We start from the raw sequence: 23,924 nt of genomic DNA on the forward strand, positions 1-23,924 counted from the left end.
TAACTATTTCCAAGAATAATCTCCACAAATGATCACAACTATAGGTCATTGTACAGTCATAGGGCTTGAAAAATGTACTCGGCCACTCCACTCCCTAGGGCAAGTTTTTAGATTCCACTTGACCCTTCTGGCCAGTGGACAAAGAGCAGGTGTTCTGTTCAGTCAAAAATTTAATTAGCAATTAAGATACCGTTAAATCTTATTCTTGTCACATTTGCTCTGTGTTCAGAGACAGAGGTCAAAAGTCAGTTTGTCTTCTTGCAATGCAAATACGTTTCCTTGTGACTGCAGAGTTCCAGGATTTTGTAAGGTGTACTGTCTGACCTATATGAAATGAAAGGTGTTAGGTATTAAGTAGTTCCTAACACACTACATTTTTATAACTAAGTCAACTTCACAAACATTTCAAAATATATTTCTGTAGCTGTGAAAGAACATTTTATGTACTTCTGTGTGATGAAAAAATATTTTAATAGGATGAAAAAAAGTCAGAGCCCTTTACTTGGTGATGTGCAAATGATAATTGTTTTCTGAAAGCCAATTCTCACAGATTATTGTTAATACCCTATGTAGTTTTATCAGTAAAGCTGCAAGTTAGTGGTAAGGTTTTTGGACATTTCTTGGACAATTACTGTCTGTAAATGACAGTGCGCTCCCACATTATGCTTTAGTAATATATCTATTAATTAAGTGAGTGTTTAAACATAAACTGAGAAACCTGCTTTGAAGCCAAAAATATTAGTAAATTAAGAGGCAATTCATGCATGGATCATGTGTACCTGATATGTGGGCTAGATTTATTGTACATGGAACAAACGTTTAGTGTATTTATTCAAACAAATGAGGATTTGTTTTACAGCAGAAATGTTGAGCTCACATAGTTGAAGGTGCACTCATATATAAGAATGAAGAAAAAGGCAACTGTAAAATACAATATTTGCCTTGGATCACACAATTTGAGACCCTCTTCTGGGTCAAGTACATTACAGTTAGGTCGAGTAGATTATTCAAGCTACTTGACCTGCAGGTCTAGTAACATTTTTATGATTTTTTGAGGCTTGAGTCAAAGTCATGACATCTCATGACATCCTTACATTCATGAGAAAAAGCTGTTGATGAGATCTTGTCACAAGTCAGCCCCTTCCTCTTCACCACTATCATCTTAATTTGGCATTTCAGGATTCTCACCTAGTGGCACCTCAGGCTCCCCCTCCTCTGGGATGTAAGGAATATTCCTCTGCAGGGCGATGTTATGGAGCATGCAGCATGCTATAGTAATCTTTCCTGGGTGAGTGGAGGAGGGCTCCCCCAGTTCTGTCCAGACATCAAAATCTGGCCTTCAGGAGCCCAAAAGCCCACTCCACTACCCTCCGTGCTCTTCCATGGGCCTCATTGAAGCAGACTTATCCTAGCGTAGTTGGATTCCTCAGCGGTTTGGATATGCTGAGACTCCTGTTTAAGAATGAGACATAAGTGCAACAATGAGTCACTAACTTCATGATTGTAGCACCTGCCATTGTACACACAAAATCAGGACAGATGTGACTTACCAACCAGCCAGGCCCTCTCAGGTTGCAGTTGTGACATCAGATGAGGTATGGTGCAGTTCCACATTACAAAAGAATCGTGGGCTGAACCTGGAAACCGGGCACAGATGTTTGAGATGTAGGACAAGCAGACCACTTGCACATTGATAGAATGGAAATGTTTCCTGTTGTCATAGACTTGTTCACTGGCCTGAGGTGGCACCAAGGCAACATGTGTGCCATCAATGGCTCCCACCACATGTGGGAGGTTAGCAAAACCATAGAAGTCAGCCTTCACTTACTAAATCCTCACATCTGGGGAATCTGATATAGCTGTGAATGTGTTTCATCCTTGCTGATAGCACATCTTCTAACACAACACTGAACATAGGTTGGGACATGCCACCAGATATGGCCACTGTATATTGGAAAGACCTTGGGGCCAAGAAGTCTAATACTGCCATGATTTGAACAATGGGTGGTATACCTGTTGGATTAGTGTTTTCAGGCATCAGATCTGGCTCCAACTGACAACATAAATCCACAATTGTTTGCCTATTCAGACAGTACTGTTTGATGAAGTGACATTCTTCCATAGTTTGAAGGCCTGGCAATAGATGGTACACTGGATATTATTGCCTTCTCCCTCTCCCAGGGTAGCTACTTGTGAAAATACATGAGTTGGAGCATTAGTCACAGCGTCTACGCCAACATACTTAATGTGTAGCAACAAAATCATGTGACAAAGCATTTCTAAATGAAATTACATTACACCCAGTACACATCACAGCTGGCAACTACACAAGGGTCAAATGTGACCCAACATGGATTTGGGAAATATCCAACTATCTGCTTCTCAAATGCCCCTTGAAGTTTAACATTGTATTCCAACCACCAAAAATAACATCAGTGGCAGTGGACAGAGCACCACCGTAATATTTCATCTGTGCTCAGCAACACACTACTCTGGTGATTGTCTAGTCCAACCTACACAACAAGGCTGCATTAGAATGTTTGTGGTGATCCAACACATATGTGATGCATTGATTAGGTCTCAATCCTGTATTTCCAACTGCCAAAATGGCAGATGCTTGACCTACTTCACTGGACATTAGAAACCACCCACAGCTGCCAGCAGACGTTGACTGCTCAGTGGGCGGTTCCAACTGCAATGGACACAGCCATAGGCTAATGTTGTTGAATGTGATGGTCGAGGGCCAATGGCTGTGGCTGTCGGAGATGATGACTGCATATGTGGTGCACATGTACGCCACATTTTGCAAATTCACTCACTTGACTCCTGACACTGCTGCTATACACACCTCCACCACTTCAGCTTCTTTGTGCTACCTCTGGGAGCAATCATGCCACGCCACCAGGTGAAGAAGCCTCTGCATTCAGCTAATGGAAGAGGTCCTTCCCCTGTATGGTCAGCTCTATGGCTCACCAGAGGAGCAGGTAAGAACCTCATAGGCATATTTCACTCTGTTCAACACCATCCTTTTCCTCCTCACAGGCTGCAATGTGCCTCTGTGTGGCAGTTAGACTTTTTATGTACCTGTTGTCACATTTTGTGTGGCATAAATGGGATGTACACGGTTCAGGTAGGAGCAAAGTACTCTGGCCCTCATTACAACCCTGGCGGAAAGGGTACTCGCGGGGCCCCTGGGGGACCCTGCACTGCCTATGCCTGTCGCATGGGCAGTGCAGGGGCCTCCTGGCACAGCCCCATGGAGCTTTTCACTGTCTGCATAGCAGACTGTGAAAAGCGCGACGGGTGCAACTGCACCCGTTGCACCGCCGCAACACCGCTGGCTCCATTTGGAGCCGGCTCCCGTGTTGCGGCCGACATCCCCGCTGGGCCGGCGGGCGGAAACTTGGGATGTTGTAATGGCCACCGCGGAAGTGCGGCCACATTGGCGGCCACGCAGCGGTTACAACTTGGCGGGTGGCGGTTGCCGCCCACCAAAGTTGTAATGAGGTCCTTTATGTATTGCATGTTAACATTGTGTTGTGTGATGTGTGTTAAAGCCTAGATCATCATTGTGTTGCATTCAAATATCTAGGCAAGAAACTTTACAGCCACACAATGACACACCTTTGGATTTGATGGTTGTAAATGTCAAACAACATATATGTGCATTACAGCATGAGATAAGTATGTATACTGCTTGAATCATTTGAGGATCTTGTAAGTACTGTGTGTAGTGCCACATATCATTGAGCTCGCATCTGGCCTTGCCAAACTGTTGTATGAGAAGCATATTAAAACTCACTGTGCCCTTCAGAGTGCCACACAAGCCACATTGATGTACTGTCATGCATGTAAATGATGGAAATGTGAGTGTCATGTAGGTTCTGTATGCTCAGCCTGCAGACACCGTGTCCTGTCAAATGTATCTCCCAATATGGGACATAGTCCAGGCTGGGTTAGAGTTGCTGTGGCTATGCAACTGTGGCACTGTGCCCACTCCCTGTAGACCTGCAGAACCTGACATGAGGCCAAAATGAGGCTCCAATGGCAAGACGTGGCCTGAAGGCCTTTGTCCTTTGCCTAGATTAGGAATGGGTACTGAGGTAAATCCCTGACATAGTACATATGAGCATTTTGCATCATTTTCAATATGTGTCTGTGACAGATCGAACAATATACAAATGACGACGAGATATGCGTTTTAGTTTATGGTGGACTTTATTCTAAGATTAAGGTGGAATAAAGACAAAAACTTGAAGTATGTAATCAAGCGGGCGGGGTTTCCTTAGGGTTTTCGGTGTTGTGGTTCAGTTCCTGTAGTGTTGATTTAGTTTCAATGTTTCTTTTCCCGGGAGACGTCCGGCGGATCCCCTCAGGTGGATTCCCGGGTACCGGAAAACAAAGGAAAACAACACCAGGGTAAGTATGGGGTTTAACCAAAAAGCATTATTTCACTCTTTCTCTGTAGTCTTGTCTGGGTATGGGTAGGAACGATAAGGAGGGGTGTCTGTGAGGAGTTGGGGGAATAAGTGCTCTCACTCTCTAATTATAGATTTTGTGGGGTGCCCATATGTGCTCGTTATCGTGCCCCTTTCGGTTCCCTCCCTTTCCACTTCTATATTCCCTCCCCCCCCTTAGTCTGATATGCCTTTGTTTTGGTCCACAAGGACCGTACCTTGGTGAGCCACGACCCTCCTGGGTCGTGGCTGGCGTTGTGGCGTTCCTCTGCTGCGGTCTCTTCTCCTGCCGTCTTTTGTTTGGTCTCCCTCTCCTGGGCTCTCCTCTCCTGCTCCTCCGGTCTCCTCTCCTGGGCTCTCCTCTCCTGCTCCTCCGGTCTCCTCTCCTGGGCTCTCCTCTCCTGCTCCTTCTCCTGGGCTCTCCTCTCCTGCTCCTTCTCCTGGGCTCTCCTCTCCTCCTCCTCTGGTCTCTTCTCCTCGGCTCTCCTCTCCTCCTCCGTCTCCTGTCTCTTCTCCTCGGCTCTCCTCTCCTGCTCCTCCCTTTCTCCTTCGGTGCCGTTCTCCCTTTTGTTTATGCCGCGCCGGGAAACCCATCCGGTTTCCCGGGCAACGGCCTTCCCCCTGCCTCGGTCGGATCGCGTCGCCCCGGCAACGGGGAGACGCGGACATGACGCATCGGCCTGCTCCGATGCGTCATGACGAGCCGCGGCTGCTGGGGACGCCCGGTTACAGTGTCATTGACTTATGCCAGGTCCCTTACTCCCACAGATCAGTTATCACCTTTACATATGTCATATTTGTCCAGTACAAGTGTATTGCATGAGTAACAAACCTACAGTGCAGATGGTTGGTTGATTCCGGAGAGGGCATGACATGTGACTCATTCGCTTGGTTACATGCAAATATTCAGACCAAACATACCTTTGTATGCTGGATGCCGCTCTGTAGGCTTGCCACATATGGTCAAAAGTGTGATCTGTGTTACAAGTACATACCACCCAAACCCACCCTGAAGTGGCATGAGTCTACATTGGGTAGGCAACATGTCCATACATGCACAGGGAAGATACTTTCCGTGTCCCCCCATGGAAGCCCTTTCATTGTTACTCAAGTCTTAGGATGAAGTCTGTACTATGGTAGTTGGCTGTAGGGACTGTATGCAGTGAGTCAATGTTGCAGAATGTGAATGTGGCTGTCCAGTCGGGCCCAAGGAGTTTACCCCTCAGAAGGCCACAATGGTGTGTTGCGTTTCATTGTGGCTCACATCACAGCACATGTTGCCGGAGTCTGGGCTACCTGATGTCAGTAGGCCTGCTTAGTCAGTGTAGGCCATGAGCAGGTTAGTGGGTTAGTCTGCAGATGAATCAAAAAGTGTGTAGTCATGTCCCTGCACTTAGCATATGTGCTTTAAATTTGTGGTGTGTTGAAAATTGCAAATTTTTGTACTTGGTGTTACTGAAATGTGTGTGACACAAATAGTTGGACAAAATGTTTTATTTGTACTCTTTTTTCTATATGTCTCATGCATCTTTAAAGGTCAACACCCATCAGAAGAAGGGGATCTGGAGAGCCATCACCAGCAAAGTGAGGTCACTGGGGGTCCATAGCCAGCAGAGAGCACACTGTTGGGAGGACCTGAGACACTGGGCCCTTAAGATAGCAGACGTCCATTTGGGGGTGTCCTCCCAACATGGGAGGGGTACACGCTGGAGCCTGACCCCCCCCCCCCAATTGCCTGCATTCTGGTGGTGGCCTACCCCAAGCTTGATGGGCATTTGAGTGGAGCACAGCAGCTACAAAGGGGTGAGTCCAGGGCATATTCATGCCTGTTACATTGCCAAGTTAATGTGTTAGGTTATACTATCTCCCCCTGAAGATTGGGGATGGGCCAGGTGTGACACACGATGAGTAATGGTTTGTGTGTGTATGGAAGGTGGTCTACGCTGATGTGCCTTACCTATTAGCCCAGTGACCTAGAACACAACTGAGTACAGTCCACAACCAATGAACTCTCCAGGGCCAACACATCGCTGAGTTCAGTGATCAACCAGGCCATGTTGTCTGTTGTGGAGGGTGTAATTTGTAGGCAACAGTCCACTTCTCTTCAGTGTGACAGCCCAAACAACATGAAGTAATAGATCACTGGCCTCAGCCATGTGTCTGCTCAAGTGAGCATATTGGCATCTATCCCCCACAGGCCACTTGTCTTTGGTGTGTCATGATTGCTGGTGCCTCACTACTGTTTGTCATGTGAAGGTGGCCATCATACATGTGATAGAACGGTCAAAGATCAAACCTTTCCCTTGGTAAGTAGTGAATGTCCAGTGACATGATTTCGGTGACATCATTGTTGCCATCATTCCTTGTGCCTACATGTTAGCATGTGTACCTTTCACTTTTGCCATATCATTTTCACTGCTGTTTCGTGCACGGTCTACCTGTCTTCATGGGATGATGTCTGATTCCCTCACATGTGTGTGCATGCTGGGAAACAGACTCTACTACGCAATGGGAACAATGTAGTCTCAACAGTGAATGCATCTTTACAATGCATTCCTGAACCACACAGGTCTATACAATGACTTGTTTTAGGGAATGCTTTGTTGGACTGGTGTTGGATTTTAAGTCCAACACCTTCCCTACTGTAGGGCAGACTGTACTTGGAATAGTAAGTTATACTATTCCAAAGTCCAGCACCCCCTAAAGCAAGTTGTTGTAAAGATCTGCGTGGTTCAGGAATGTGTGGTAAAGAAACATTCATTGTTTAAACCGTGTTGTAAAAGCATGTGTTAAAAAGGCCTCCGTGGGTCCCTCATACAACCGTGCATGCTGACATGTATTTGAAATTGGACATATGGTATGGGGATACAGTTCATGTGTTGCCAGACAGGAGTGTTTCACCTTTGATTGGTGGCTCACACATACCCTCACCCATCATTTTATACAATTTGGCATGTACAACTGCAGTAGCAATGAAGGAAATGACAGGTAGGACTACAGTTTTTACCTACGATGTGCATTTCTATGCCATTGATGTAGAGGCATTTAGCAAAGTGATTAGCACATGTTAAATGGTGAAGGTTCATTACCTAAGTTTTGACACACAGTTATGTCAGAATCATATATGGTTGTTTACAAACATTCATCCATGGGAATCTGTGTTTGCATGACAGAAAGAGGCAGTGATATGCCTTCACATTGAGCAACATGTTAAGGGCCTTCTACAGGTACTTGAGAATCCCTGGGCCTCTGCAACGTTCAAAGGGTGAGTTCTACTGATGCTATCAGAGTATGGTATTGTCAGGAGTATGAATCAAGAGAGGTGATTTCCCTGGCATTAGCTGATTCATTTTGGTGTGGATTTTGTTGACTAATCTCCTTGACATTTTGCCCAACATGTCTCCAGTGTACATTTCTTTGGAAGATGTGTTATCTGTCTGAGCAAAATTAGCACAAAATCCATGAGCCCATTTAGACAATGTGCATATGGTGAAGTGACCATTGTTGATTTTTTCTAATGTGACATGGGTGTTGCCATGTCACCTTCTTCCAGCTACTATACTTCTTTCAGCATCCTGGCTGAATTATTTGGCTATCATTTCTTCATGAAGTGGCATTGGGTATATAAAAATTAGCAGTATGCATGACCTTGTGTGGGAATCTGTGGAATTAGACTTGGCATTGTCCTACTGTTGTGTGACAACAGGTAACTAAGGGATGCTACATGAGGCAAATCATGAAGATGATAAGGTCTTCTACTTGTTCAATGGGGTACTGTGTGCACAACTTCACCCATGCAATTGGAGTTGTCTGTGATTCTGAATTTCCTGTGGACAACTGTTGGAGCCACTTTGCTGGAGCTTGTGGCTGGGATCTACTGTACATCATGATAATGTTTGCTAATCATCCCAGACAAGCGGAGGAGACAGGGTGGAACCACGTAGGGAAGCAGCTGGCCATGGTACCTCCAGTCATGAGACAACCGACACAAAGGGATCCAATTGCCTAGAGGGTGAGGAGAGTGCCACGGAGTACACAGGATCCACGTCATCATCTTCGGATTCTTCCTCCAGTGGCCTCTCCCTAGTGGTGGCGGACCCATCAGGACCTGCTCCTGTTCCATCTTTGTCCCCCACTCCTAGTTCCATTGCAGCCCTCCGTGTTGCTCCCCGCCCAGTCAACCATGCCAGCTCACCCAAGAGGGTGGGCATATCCTTCACCCCAGACACCTCACCTCCCTGAGTGAGGAGGCTATTGACCTCCTGAGGAGTATCTCTGTGGGTCAGACTGCCATTCTGAATGCCATCCAGGTGCAGGCAGCCGGCTACAGCAGATGGTTGCGAACCTGGATGGCATTCATAGTGCCATGTCTGGCCTACAGAGATCTTTTCAGGCTCTGGCCTCCTCACTGACAGCAGCCATCCATCTCCTACAATCCTCCCCCCACCACCTACCTCTTCCCTATCCAACTTCCTTATCCTACTACCTGTCCCAAGCACACAGATACATCCACACACACCCACCTCAACACACACAAGCAGCAAACATAAACAAAAGAACCACAAGGCACACTGGTGTGCAATCACTCACACATACCACAACAACCATCATTCCCACAGACTACACCCCCACAACCACCCACCGTCACACCACAACCGCCATACCCACATATACTACTCCAACACCCACTGACACATCCACCACACCCAACACACCCCCAGATACCACCTCAACACCCACAGGCCCACACTCCACAGGCATCATACCGCCACATACCACCCGCACACCCACAGACACAGCCACCACTCACACCATACCCTCAGACACCACCCGAACACCCACCACAACTCCATCATTACCCAGTACCTCCAACTCACAGACCCCCCAAGAAACGCAAACACCCACACTCACACATGCAACAGATACCACCCAAACCCAAGCATTCTTCAGACATGTACACACCAGCAGCATCAACACACATAGGCAAGACAAGCCCTCCGTCAACATCCGAACCCCTAACCCTTTCTGCAGACTCTAATCTTTTTCGCAAAGAAAGTTTCCATTTTGACTTTGCCCTTTAACACGGTGATCCCCACCACCCCACCCAAAACCTAAAGAACCCCACCCACATTCCAACCCATCCCTTCAACATCCAAGTCCTCATTTGTCACACCTGCCCCTCCTGCAAGCAGCCATACCCCTCCCACCCAAAGAAGAAGGCCACCCCTCCAAAGGAGAAGGCCACCTCTCCTAAGAAGTTCACCCCTCCAAAGGTGAAGACCACCCCTTCCAAACCCAAATCCACTCATCCCAAATCTAACCCCACCCCAGCCAAGAATGATACCAGAGATGCCTGCATGCCCACTTGATGCCTCTTCCTGTTGAGGTTCTCTGGCAGTGAACAGAATCAAGATTGTGCACAGTACTGTGCATTGCCTTTGCTATGGACTGGCCAATGACCTTTGATCATCATTGTTTTTCTATAAGAAACCCAAGGTGTTGTTTTTCTAGGTACACATTTTTCCTGTCATTACTTTTCTACCTTTTTGTTGTTCCTGAGTAATTTGTGCTGTATGCTTACAGTAGTATGTGTTTCACCCTGATTGCTGATCCATTTGCTGCGGTTGGGAAGATCTGAGTTGACAAGGAGTGCTGGTGTCACCCAGGACAAGGGTAGATGTTCACTGTCTGGATATGTGGGTGGTAATCTAACTGGGGTGTCCTTTCATTGTGTTTTGTTTGATATGTTTAATATTTAATCTTGGCTGGTCCAATGTCAACATGTGTTAAATTTGTCTCAAGTATGTCGACTAAAGATTTGTTTCATGTATGTAAGTTAGAGTTTAATTTTTTCACACATGAAGGGTGTTCAATTGTGCTACCTTCCTATACAATTGACTGACCATGTGTCCATTTTCATGTGTGTACCTTGCAGCTACTTCATCTACATGTGTGACCCATGCTGTTGCTCTTGTATTTGCTAATACTTCTACATTTAGCAGATTCTTGTATTTGCTAATACTTCTACATTTAGCAGATTGGCATGTCACTTGGCTCTACTATTGGTTGTCTCTGCAATATATGAAGGGTCAGTTCTTGTGCAAATTGTGGTTTAGGAGCATGAGTAAACTGAAATGTTTCCCAGGGCAGTATCCTTCCTGGAATGCCCCTGATGCCACCATCTCTATTGTGCAGGTATTGTTTACATTGTGAGTTTTGGATATTTGTTTCACAAAATATTTTGCATCTCCTTGACATTTCATTTTGTTGCAATGTGGATGATATGTGTGGGTCAATCACCGAGATGCTTCATGGAAGGTGTGTTTGGGTTAAATGACACCTCCATACATAGGTGTTTTCAATGTCATGACAGGCCATGGCATGTGAGCAGTCAGCTTAATTATGTTGAAGTGGTTTGGATGTTGTGTGACACAATGTTCTGTACACTTTACTGTCCCTGAAACTCAGATGAGCAGACATGTTTGTTTTTGTGGCGTGTAGCGGTGCAGTGTCAGTGACCTGCCCAAAAGGGGCATTATGTGGCAGTGTATAGGTCATTTGTTGTGAACGACTCTGACTAGAGACGCAAAAAAGTGTACTTAGTCCATGTAAGGTAATCCATATACCAACTGGATTGTGGCGCGTTGATCTGTTGTTGAGGTTTGCAACACGGGTAGGTGTGTGGTCTGCCATCAGTTGCGCCTACAGCAGCATAGATTTCGTGCTCCATTTATGAGCAGCAGCAGCTGCATGATTTGTATGGTCAGCTTCATGGCAGCACAGGACTTGTGACACTGCTGGCAGGTGAGTTCTTGCCTTTTATGCCTCCGTTTCTGCCAGCTGGGATGATGTGGTTGTACTGCCGCAGTTACGTTGGCAGAAGGCAACATGATAATCTGTCTGGCAGAAACACTAGCTCCGATGGCCTCATTGGCTTATCCCGCCACTGCGACGGTCTGCGCTGCCTGGTGGTGCCAGCGGGACCGTGGCGTGGTCTTTCATCTAAGAAACCGCATGCCTCGTAATTTGGTGGTCCGACCACAAAGAGGACGACAGTTGGACTGCCGCCATGGCGGTCCACGGACCTCCAAACTAGTAATCAGGCCCTTAGTTGTTTAAATTAGTGTGCCTTTTATATTGTTGATTTAAATGTTTGTCTGATTGTATTACTTAAAGTTGTATATTCTTTTATTTTATTGGTTGTTTTAGTTTTAGTTTTTTTTAATCAGTTGTGTCCTTCTTTGGTAAATACTAATTAAGGTTTTAGTTTTAATGTATGATATATATTTTGATAGTTTTGAATATACATTTATTTATATTATTTATTACTATTATTTAGGTTGTTGTTTAAATGTTTTCAGTTAAAGGTATTTTTTTGGATTGTATTGGTATTATTTAAGCTGCATGATTTATTGCCGTGAATGGTAAGTTTTGTTGACGTAATGTAATTCTATATAATGTAACATTGTATATAACATGTTTTAGGTTGATTTCCAATGATTATTTTATGTATGAAGTGATTTTTTTTAAATGCATTAATTTTTTATTTATTTTGGCTATGATATTTTAGCTGATATTGCGTGAATCCCTGAGCTCCATTAATCCATAAATCTGACTCCCCACTTGATCCTGATGGCAATGCAGATATCCAGAGCATACCAACAAAGCCCCCAGATGTTCCTCGACCAAGCTATGGCAGCCTTTGAAAATTTTGCAGAGCCTGACAAAATGGAAATTGCTTTCTTCCACATCTGAATGAGGTGAATGAGAAGCATTTCTTGGCCCCAGATGGGTTCTTGAAGACCGGACTACATTGACACCTGACATTGGGTGGGGTCCCAAAGAGGGTCAGAGCCTCCCAGAACCAACTGCTGATCGCAGTGCAGGTCGGCGCAAAAGCGGGGAGACTGTGTTGCAGTGGGGTGCCAAGAGGCAGGCAAGCAGTGCTCTAGGAGCTCCCCTGGGCTCCTGAGGAGATGGAAATTGGAGGTACTCGTGGTCCCTCCGGTGCCGACCGCTGATAGCGGTGCAATTCAGCACCGAAGCTGTGAGACAGTGCTGCAGTGTGGAGAAGAGAGGTGAGTGAGCGGTACCCTTAGATCTCCCCCAAGCCTCTGAGGGGACTGGGATTGTAGGTGCCTGGCCTGAGAGCTTTTCCCAAGTGCCTGGGGTTCGCTCTGCCCGGCTGAGGATTGTGACGCAGGTCAGCATTGAGCATGGGGCTGGGAAACAGACCGAGTTGGAGAATAAGGAGCGAATTGGGCTTGGTGGCTGGGCACTCATGCACAGGCCCGAAATAAAAGAATAAAGACGAGGAATCGGCTGGAAGACAGAGGCTGCCAGGGGAGGTGAGCACCAGGCAGAGGTTTGGCGAAAGGACCCTGGGGGTGGAGGCGGGATATTGGAACCCATCCCTGCCTTGGGGAAGGCAGTAGCAGCCTGGACCTGCAGCCATGGGAGCACTATGCTGGCATAGCTGTTATAAACAGTGGAGCTGAGCTCTGATGCAATTACCCCCTTTAAGACAATACATTTGGGCATACCTCATCCCTCCACTGTGAAAAAAATGAACAAGGGGGCCAATACCAGTGGCATGATTTGGGGGACAGAAGTGGTTCTGTTGGAGGAGATGGCACACTCCCTCCACTCAAGAAGGAGTAAAGCAAGACAGGTGCATAGCTGACCCAAGAAAACATTGAGCCTTGGAGATGCTCTACTCATTTGCTGGAGACCTCGCACTTTGAGGGAACAAACAGATGCATGACGGAGGCAGAGGTGAGGACTCTGGGAACTGACCTGAAGGTGCAAGTGGAGTTCCTGGAGAGGTGGGGCTAGAGGGCAGCGATCAGCTGCATAAAATTCCCCTGAGGTGGAGGGGGCCCTTCTGGTGGTGGCTGATAGAGATACGCAGGGAGTGATCAAGAGGACATGCGCGATCTGTATATTCTTTGCGTGGGTGAATACCTGGGGAAATGGCAACTGGGGGAAGTAAGCGTTGAGACTCCTGCCAATACGAAGCTGCTGGCCAGGTTCAACCTTGAGAAGCATGCCTGAGTGGCCCAGGGTAAATCAGTGTGACGTTGGACTTCACTCTCCCTAGCTGACCCTAGGATCATTGACTTGTGGACTGAAACTGATATACTAAGTATCATAAAAGCAAACTAGCCACAGGCCTTGCGGAATCTGAGCAGCTGCCCTTACATGGCTAAAGAAAAAGGCCCAAAGTCACCCCATCAGGGGAAAATTTATAAATACACCAAGGCAGTGGGGACTTTCCCAGAACTAGATGTGCCACCCCCGTTGACAGATAATGTGGCCCTTCTGAATGCCAGTTGTCTAGAACGCTCTGAAAGCCAGGATTGGCGAGGAGTGATCAGAGGTGTCGTTGCTGAGACAGTATCTCCAAAATGTAGCAGACCTGTGAGTGCAGCAGAAGATGGATTGTCTAAAGTGGAAGATAGCATGCACCCCCAGGGAAAGACCTAACTGAAGTAAAGACTATTAATAAAGATCTGGTGTGGAGGGTGGATGATGCAGAGAAAAATGTGAGGTAAAATAACCTAAGGCTGTTGGGCTTCCCTGAAGGGGCAGAGGGAACAAACATGGTGCACCTTTTGGGATAATGGCTCTTGGCTCCCTTCCCAGCTTAAAATGTATTCACCTGCTGTGTTATAGAATTAGTGCATAGGGCGCCTACTGCCCGACCGCCACTGGGTACCCCTGGCCCCCATGAGATAACATCATGACCAAGACATGATCCTCAGAAAGGCGAGGCAGCTGGGGGAGTTCAAGTTTGTATTCTTCCCATCATGATAATTCTGGATTACTCCAGTGTGTTGCAGAAACTGAGAAGATCATTTGATGCAGTGAAAGCTAAGCTTCGCTCATTGCAATTACATTATATATTCCTCTTCCCCGCCAAGTTGAAGGTGATAATCAAAGACAAAATCAAAATTTTTGAAACACCAGAGGAGGCTAGGAATTGGCTTGAGGACTTCAGCCCTCACAAAATCTTCTGACAAAGTTGAATGAAAGGGGCAACATAGGAGTCAGGCCCACGCGCTGGTCCTCGGCATGCAAGCGTCGGGCCAGACCTGGGGTCGGGAGAGATAGATCCCTAGACAGGAGTGTGGGAAATAGAATAGCGGGTGAGAGATCCTCTGACTCCGAGGGAGGGTTACCGAGACAAGGGAGCTAGATTTCCAGGACTGGTGGAGAAGAGATGACAAATTGACTAGAGACTGAAGATAATCGGGGGCATGGCTCAGGACAAACCGTATCCAATCCAGACCAAAGGAAACCTGACCATGAAGAGCCTAAGAACTCCAGAACCTGATGAGGGCCTGGAGGTGATCAAGAGAATGTTTGCGGGGAGGAGAAAAGATGGTATTGTGGACCTCCAGAGTGGGCATGCTAGGGGTGCAGATGAGGCCTGAGAGAGAAGACCCTTTCCTTCTTCCCCCCTCCTGTATCACAGAGTGTGGTGTCACAAGTGAATGTGAAGTGTGAATGGGGCATACCAGAGGCACAAGAGGAAAGATTATAGGAAGTGTGATAGGTTGGAAGATATTCTCCCTCTTCGAGGGGGCCCTGAGAAGCCAGTTGAAAGTGAGAGTGTGAGCAGTGCTTCATTTGTTTAATATTGAGTGCTAGTGTTATTAGTTCAGCAGGCTTAGAGGGTGTGGGCTACAGACCTCTCAGGCCCGACTTGTGACACATGTTTCTTATAGGCAAATGGGTTGATGCTCTGGGGCTGGTGGATGATGGGAGGGGCTCAGGGATGTTTAGTGGAAGGTTACTTTTGAGAGGGAGTGTTGAGGTTAAAGGAGCGGAGTAGATAGTGCTTGAGGTATAGGCAACCGCTCTGGGAAGCAGCTAAATGTGCAACATTACTGGGATGAAACAGGCTGATGGGTGGGAGACCAAAGGAAGCTCTATTGTTACCTGGAATGTGAATGGACTGGCCAGCAAAATCAAGCACGGCCTGGCAGCAACTTCTATTAGATGCTTTAAGCGAGACATCGTCCTTTTACAAGAGACCCACCTCATGGAGACCCAATGCTGATTCCTGAGTAGAGGGGCCTATACCACATTGGTCGATGTAGGATTCACCATGGGTTCATGGGAAGTAGCAATCTTGATTAGGAGGACGCCCCCTTCCATGTTCTAAAGACCTGGATAGTTTCTAATTGGACATGTGCCGCAGTGCGTTATCTGAAGAACAGACATCACGCCCATTAGCTTCTTTGCACCTCCACGTTTGCAGCACCCTACCCTAGATAAAGTAGTGGCCATCTTGCAAAAAAATGATTCATAGTTACATATAGTGGGAGGAGATTTTAATGATATTATGGCACCTGATCTTGATTGCTCGGGCTCCACTACAGGTGAGTCAAGGTAGATGCCACTCACCCACTTTGCAACTACGATGGGACTCTCTGATCTTTGGTGATGCCACGGCCTGTAAGACAGAGGTTACTCATACTTCTCTGGAACCCATAGGGTGTTTTCTAGAATGGGCTATATCTTCACTCCAGCAGGAGAAATAGGTAGGATTGAGAAGGCAGAATATCTGGCTAGGGCCCTTGTCTGATCACTCTTCACTTTGGCTCACCCTGGGGAGACATCCTCATTTCTCGGGATCCAGATGGAGATTGTATGCCATGGGAGTTACGAGATGAGGCAATCTCATGGGAACTAACAATAGATACTTGTTGAAAAGTCATCTTTTTGCCCTGTTCACCTCCATTTATTTTGTTGCTAACTGGTGCTAACTGACTCTGACTGTGCTATGGGCTCTGCTAGCCAGACCCAGGCCAGTACTATGTTTAAAATACAACACACACATGTTGTATAGTACACTGTGTATTAGGGTACCATTCCAATTAGCCTGACAGACCCTGTAAGTTCCTAGTATATAATAGGGCATGGAGATTAGATCCCCAGCAGAATTTCTGCACTTGCATGTGTGCACTGCTGTGTGCTTTCTGTCCCTTTACATGCAGGCCTGCCTTGCAGCCTGTCTTTAAAAGTTAAATTCATACCATTTGCATGACAGCCTCTATACGTTCAGAGTAAATAATATGGCAAGGGGATGCCAACTACCTATAAGACCCTAGTACATAATAGGGCTTTGAAGCAGAGGCCCAGCAGAATTGCTGCCCTTTGCATGTGGCCACTACTGGAGGTATTATGTCATTTTTAAGTGCAGCCTGACTCTGCAGACTACATTTAAATTGAAATGGTGTTTCAATTCAATTCAAAATGCTCATAGCAATTGGTGCTATGGGCACTTTAAATGTTATGATCTACCTTATTTTCACATATATGGTACCCCCAGGGTCACTCCTAGGTGTCCCAGGAGTGGGGAGTCATGTAACTATAAGCAGGGGCCTTAACAAATATGTTTCCCCCATTGTAGATTCTGGGCTCCATAGGCTATCATTGCAATATTGTATTTTATTGTAAATTTAGGAAGGAAAAGCGTAGAAAAGTAATTCAAAAACTTAAATTTTTTGTTTTGATCAATTCAGCAATTTTATTTTGGTGAAGTTATCACAGCTTGTACAGAAAATAAGTTATACGGCTTTTCTTTATGTAGGTCAAATTCCAGCCTTCTGAAGGTCCCCTCTGATTGGTCAGTGCTAACAGGATTAGCAGAGATGCCTGATTAAGTGATAAGTGTCCAGGGGAGAGCCAATCTGGTGAACGGCAGCCAAGGGGCTGCACAGGAATGCCAGAGCAGGGGGAGGGATAATAAAACATACATGCTCAAATGAGAGCAGGACAGGAGGGAATGCCAGATCACCTAACCCCACCTTCTGGACCCCTCAGCCAGATACTAGGATTAAAGAAGGAACTTACAGATGTTATGAGGAGGAGAGCTATGGAAATGAGCCACACTGGGGGTTGATTTAGTCAGCTCTTACTGCTCTGCGGAAATTTCAGCCATCATGGATTTTGGAAGAAAGATGTTTTTTGGGACAAGAATATGCCACACTTTGGAGGAAGTGGTCATGCATCTGGGTGTCACTTTGCATTCTGTTGGTCGGGGTGCCCCCTTCCCAATGCTCAGGAGCTGGGAATAAATATGTGAGAACGGTACATAGAATCTGCTGCCTGAAACTACAAGAGGAAGAAGGACTGCCCTCCTGAAATCTGGATCTGCACCCTTGGCCTGCACTTCTGAGTGAAATCTGGTACTACAGCCCTGGGGACAGTGCCCTGCTTCAGGAAGGACTCAGATGTGGACTCCCTGCATCTACAGGCTAACAGAACTTCACCTGCATCATCTCCAGCAAGAGTATCCACCCTGGAGTGCATACAGTGAACTTTTAAGGATTTGACCAGGTGAATTGTGGGAATTGTGGTCCAACTTTCCAAGGACCATACCGGATAGTACAGACCCTTGGATTTGTGTTTTGGACCCTTTGTACCTGCAAGGAAGGCTTCAGGAAACACCCCCTGAAGTTTGAAGAATTTTGGTAAAGTTGGCACTCTGTATTTCAAAGCACTTGGAAGTGTTTTTTTCTTTAAAAATGTATATCTCCGGTTTCAAGGACCATCCAGGAGATTCCATACCCTTGCATTGGTGCTTTGAACCCTTTGTACCTGCAAGGAGGACTTCAGGAAACACATCCTGAAGTTTAGAGATATTTGGTAAAGTTGGCGCTTTGTATTTCTAAGCACTGGAAAGTGTTTATTATTTATAAATTCCTATCTCTGGTTCCCTACGTTGAATTTGTGTTGTTTTGGTGTCTATTTACTCATAAAAATATAAACTGTTTTAATCAATCGGTGTGAGATTTTTATTGTGTGTTGTGCCTCACTTATTTACTGTATTGGTGTTTTTGAATGCTACACTCTTGTCTCCTAAGTTAGGCCTGCCTATTCGGTTACAGCTACCAGGGGTCGAGCAAGGAGCTAATTTTCTGAGACCTTTACTGAACTTATATTTGGTTAGTGGCCTTATTGCCCATGGTAGGTTCATACCTACCACTACCAATAACCCACTTTCCAACAATACTGAACTCTATTCCATGGAAAACAAAGAGTCAGTAGACTTTGCTGTAACTCTCCTGGAGGCCTACAGGACAGTGCTCAAATACTGAGTGGAAAACATAATTGTACATAATTGCACATAAAAAGAAGAGAAAAATCGGAGAGATGGAAAAGGTCGAACCTTGGTTAGTGAGAGTGGAGGGAACACCAGGGGCAGTGTTGAATCCCCAGGCCCTTTGTAAGATTGAGGCCCTGCATCCTAAGTATTGTGCGTTGGCACAAAATGATGCAAGAAATCCAAGTCTAGCCACGCAACACTGCTTCCATGACATGGGTGACAAATTGGGCAAGCTCCTGGCATGACTAGTTCAGGTGAAGGCAGAGGAACATTGGGTGTATAGAATAGTAGGTAGCAGTGGTAAATCTTATAACACTAATAGGAGAATAGCAGAGGAATTTGCAAGGTATTATGGTGACTTCTACAGGATGCACCCTCTTGCTGTAGCTCAACAAATTGAGGCCAACCTAGTCAATGTAAATTTGCTGGCCCTTTCTCTGGAGGACTGATTGACCCTGGAAGAGGAAATCACACTCACAGAAATAAATGTGGCTATAGCTAACCTAAATTCTGAAAAGGCACCAGGCCCTAACAGCCTCCCGGGGAAATATTTCAAGAGGAATGCTGAGATCTTTGGTACCCATCTCCACAACATGTACTTGGAGGTGAGGGAGGTAGGAATATTGCCACCTGACCTGCGCCATGCCACAATAGTAGTAATCCAGAGAAGGGTAAGCAAGAGACAAGTTGAGGTTCCCACCACCCGACCTCACTGCTCAATGTTGAGACCGAGATTTTGGCAATGGTGTGGGCAGGGAGGCTCAGAGGAATTATATCCTCTCTGATCCATAGGGACCAATAAGATATAATCTCCGGAGGTTTCCTACTTGGATGGCAACGGTTCTCTCCTGACAGGAACCCTATGTAATCTTCTCCCTAGATGCCGAAAAGGCCATAAATGCAGTGCACTGGCCATTTCTGATGTAAACCCTAAAGAGAATTGGTTTCGGCCCCAAAGTGCGACCTGGATAGCGCAGCTGTATCACTCACCGATGCCCGTGGTGAGGGTAAACAGAACCCTCTCTTCTGAAGTTACCATTGGATGGGAGACGCAATAAGGATGCCCCCTACCCCCCTCCTGTTCACCCTTCTGCTAGAGCCACTGGCCTGCATGGTCCACGATCATGCTGATATTGTAGGCTTTTGGGCCACAGAGGCTACCACAGAGGAAGAGAACATCTTCCAATAGGTGAATTATGTGCTCCTGAATGTCACCTGGCCGGAAGATACGATCCCAGTGGTGTCCCAGGTCTTTGAAAATGATTGTCCCCTTGCAGGATATAAAATAAATTGGGATAAATCAGTTCTGTATCTAACAGGTAGAGAACTGGATATGGAACTGGGAGTTTGCAGATAGACAGGGAGGGCTTCCCATATCTTCGGATTTATGTAACCCAAGACAAAGAGAGTAGCTTAGAACGGAACCCTAGGAGGGTGCTGGCGGATTTTCACGGGGATGTAAACCATTGGAAAGCGTTACATCTAACATTAATAGGTAGAGCGGCCATGTTTTAAATGATCACTCTACCAAAATTCTCAATCGTTTTTCCAAATGGCTATTATAAGATCCCAGATGAGATTTTTACTAGAATAGATGATTAGGACTGAAAACTGTTATGGAATAATGATCACCCCAGGGTGGCGCTGAAGACATGTTCACACAATTAATACAATGGCGGTATTTCCCTCCCAGACCTCCAAACTTACTATTGGCTGGCTCACCTGCTTGTGATTAATGACTGGGGTTATATGACCGAAGAGACCATCCCACATATGCGCTAGAAAGAACTTAGTTTCAATCCAAGTCTTATTTGCATTACCTTTATAGGGCATAGGGATCAAGATGTCTGCTGATGGAGACCCAGGTGACACAGGAGGTTTGGACCAAGAAAGGGAACTATATTGAATGGGCGACTAGAATCACCTGAGAGACCCCATTGTGGATGGGGGCAAGGTTTAAGGAAATTCGGACGTTAATGGGGTTCAGGACCTGGGACCTCATTGGGCTATCTAAATATCTAAACTTGAGGATCTCTTTGAAGATGGTGGCTTTATACTCTTCAGCTCCCTTCAGCATGACTACCAACTCATTGACAAGCAATATTTAAAATACATGCAGCTTAGACATGCATGGAATGCAGAAAGTCTAGAAGGACATGAAATACCTCAAAATGCAGCGCTGGAGGATTGGGTGCTCCTGGGTGAAATAGAAGAAAAGGAAGTTTCCTACACCTATAAAACAATAAATAGTAACATGCCTGACTCCCTGACGAAAATTAGGGGAAAATGGGAAAATCAAGTGGGAAACCTGGATGATATGGATTAGGAGGCCACTTTAAATCACGACTAAGCCTAATACAGTTTAAGATTTTGCGTCAGATCTGCTACGATCAAGCCTGATTTCATAAGTTTGAGAGAGCTAACTCCTCTGGCTTCCTGAAATGTAGGGAAGATAAGGGGTCCTCCCTGCATGAACTTTGGGACTGTCCTCTCATACAACCATACTGGTGAGCAATACTGACAGAATTGGTCAAGGGTATTAGGGGCTTTCTTTCCAGTAGAGTCTAAGTATGTTCTCCAGGGAACACCCACGGATTTAGATGTTGCGCATACCAAGGTAATTTTCTGTAATCTGGGATAGTGGTGGCAAAAAGAGACATGGTCAAACATTGGGGTGCCTCCAAGGTGCCAACTGTAATAAGGTGAGTCCACACCAGATGAAGATATGTGGTAGGAGGTATTTATTACAGCCTCAACCAACAGCCAGCATTTCAACTGTCATGCAGAGAACCCTGCATGACAGAACCTCAGAACAAGCTGGTTCCATGCCCAGTGTTCTGGCATGGAGCCATGTTACATCATTACACTTCTTCCTCTTTACATTAGAACAGAAATAAAATGAGAACAAAAAACACATTTGAACAGAAAGAAAAAGAGGGTAGAAAGAACTACACAAAATCACGCAAATGTAAAGGAAACCTGCGTGTTCTGACACTCCTACGAGTATTATCAGACCTTAAATCAATGTCAGAGGGAAAACGATCAGAAGTATCATCTCTCCTGTCGGCCACACCACACCCCCCAAAATGTGCTACACGACTATGATTCCAGATGCGACCATCATCCGTCTTGACAGCATTTTTAAACAGCTTAATGATAGTTTTTGGAGAGGTATATTTTGACCAATTTTGACACCCAACAGGAGCTTTGACCTTTACTTTATCTCCAACCTCAAAATTTGTAACTTTCGCATTATTCCTTTTATCAACATAAATCTTCCTTTTGCTTTGCAGAGACACTTCTTTGTCTCTCCATTCCCCAATACCATTGTTTTTCAAACCCTTCCCAGCAACCATCCAGCCAGGACACAAACAAGTATTTGGAGACCTTCCCCTGAGCAGTTCAAAAGGAGTCTTCCCCGTTGATGCATGAGGAGTGTACCTGTAAGCTGTTATACGACCCTGCAGTTCTTTTCTCCAATCTAAACAGTTTACCTTTGCTAATTGTATACTCTCCTTTAAAGTCCTGTTAAATCTCTCCAAAGCACCATTCGCCTCTGGATGATATAACGCAATTTTTTTATGTACAATTCCACATTTTACAAAATACTCCTCCATCTGAGCAGAACAGAACTGCGGACCATTGTCAGAAAGAATAGAGTTAGGAAAACTCTCGCGTTTGAACACAGATTCTAAAAAACTGATCACAGATTGAGAAGTGATCTCTCTCACCAAACTCACCTCCACCCATCGTGAATACAAATCCAGCAACACCAACAGGTAAGGAGTCTGATGTTCTCCATACAATGGCCCCACAATATCGATAGCTAATTCATCCCATGGACTTTTTGGTAAACTTCTACAAACCATAGGTGAACATCTTGGTTTGAGTACCTTATCACTAGCTTGACAAGGTGTACACTCCCTAACAGTACGTTCCACCATCAAATCTAATCCAGGCCACCAGAAATCCTGACGGATGCGCTCTTTGGTTTTAGAAATGCCCATATGCCCTTCATGAGCCATGTTCACGATGACTTCTCTCAAACTCAATGGGGGAATCATTCTTGTGCCCCTCATTAGAACACCATCAACAACGGCTAACTCATTCGCAACTAACGACCAAGGTTTAACCAAACTTCGAGACTTATGCTGATCCAAAAGAGACATCACAGAACACAATTCACTATCCTTTTGCAACTCATCCCTCCATTCATCTTCCTTTACAGCCCCCAGCGTAACATCACAAACTCTTATGCCACACTCAGCATCACATTGATCATTTTCATCCTGAGATTTATCATTCTCTACCACCTCCACCAATCTCGACAGACAGTCTGCCGTTACATTTGTCTTTCCCGGAATGTATTCAAACATGAAGTTATACTCCTGTAAGGAAATGACCCATCTCCTGATCCTCGAGGAAATCGAGTCCAAACCCTTCTTCTCAAAAATGTCTTTCAGGGGTTTATGATCAGACCTGACTACGAAAGAAGATCCCCACACAAATTTTCTGAACTTGTTTATGGCCCAGAATATTGCCAACGCTTCCTTCTCTATAACAGAATAACATATCTCTGCCCCTTTCAAGCATCTTGAAGCACAAGCTATTAGCACCTCTTGGCCCTTCCTGATCTGAAAAAGAAGAGCACCCAGCCCCTTTATACTCGCATCAGTAACAATGAAAGTGGGATTCCCAGGTACAAAAGCTTGTAAGTTTGGTGCATTCCTGAGATCATTTTTTACTTGCTTAAATTCTGTACCACACTCTTCCGTCCAAACAATCTCTGCATTCTTACACATCAACTTCCTTAGATTTACTGTCTTATCTGCAAAATTTCGTATAAATTTGTTATAAAATTCTGCCATACCTAAGAATGAAGAAACCTCATCTTTTGTACACGGTTCTTTTAACATTTCGATAGTGTCCACCAAATCCTTTTTAGGACTCACCCCCTGCCGTGAAATATGATGACCCAAATAGTCCAGTTCAGTGACTCCAAATTTACATTTGCTTCGCCTAAGAGATAACCCAGCATCAAGCATCCTTTTAAGCACAGCATGCACCCTCTCATCATGTTCTCTCACGTTTCTCCCACATATTAATACATCATCCTGGTAGCACTTTACGCCTGAAATGCCTTTAAAAAGATCTTCCATAATCCTCTGGAATACTGAGGCCGCAGAAACCAGCCCAAACGGCATACGCAAAAACTTGAAGGCCCCCATTGGCGTAATAAAAGCCGTTAATTCTTGACACTCTTTACTCAACGGAACCTGATGGTATGCTGATGCCATATCCAGAGTGGTAAAATAGCAAGCACCATCCAACGATGATACTAATTCCTC

The sequence above is a fragment of the Pleurodeles waltl genome, chromosome 1_2 (genome assembly GCF_031143425.1).
Source record: "Pleurodeles waltl isolate 20211129_DDA chromosome 1_2, aPleWal1.hap1.20221129, whole genome shotgun sequence".
Classification (NCBI taxonomy): Eukaryota; Metazoa; Chordata; class Amphibia; order Caudata; family Salamandridae; genus Pleurodeles; species Pleurodeles waltl.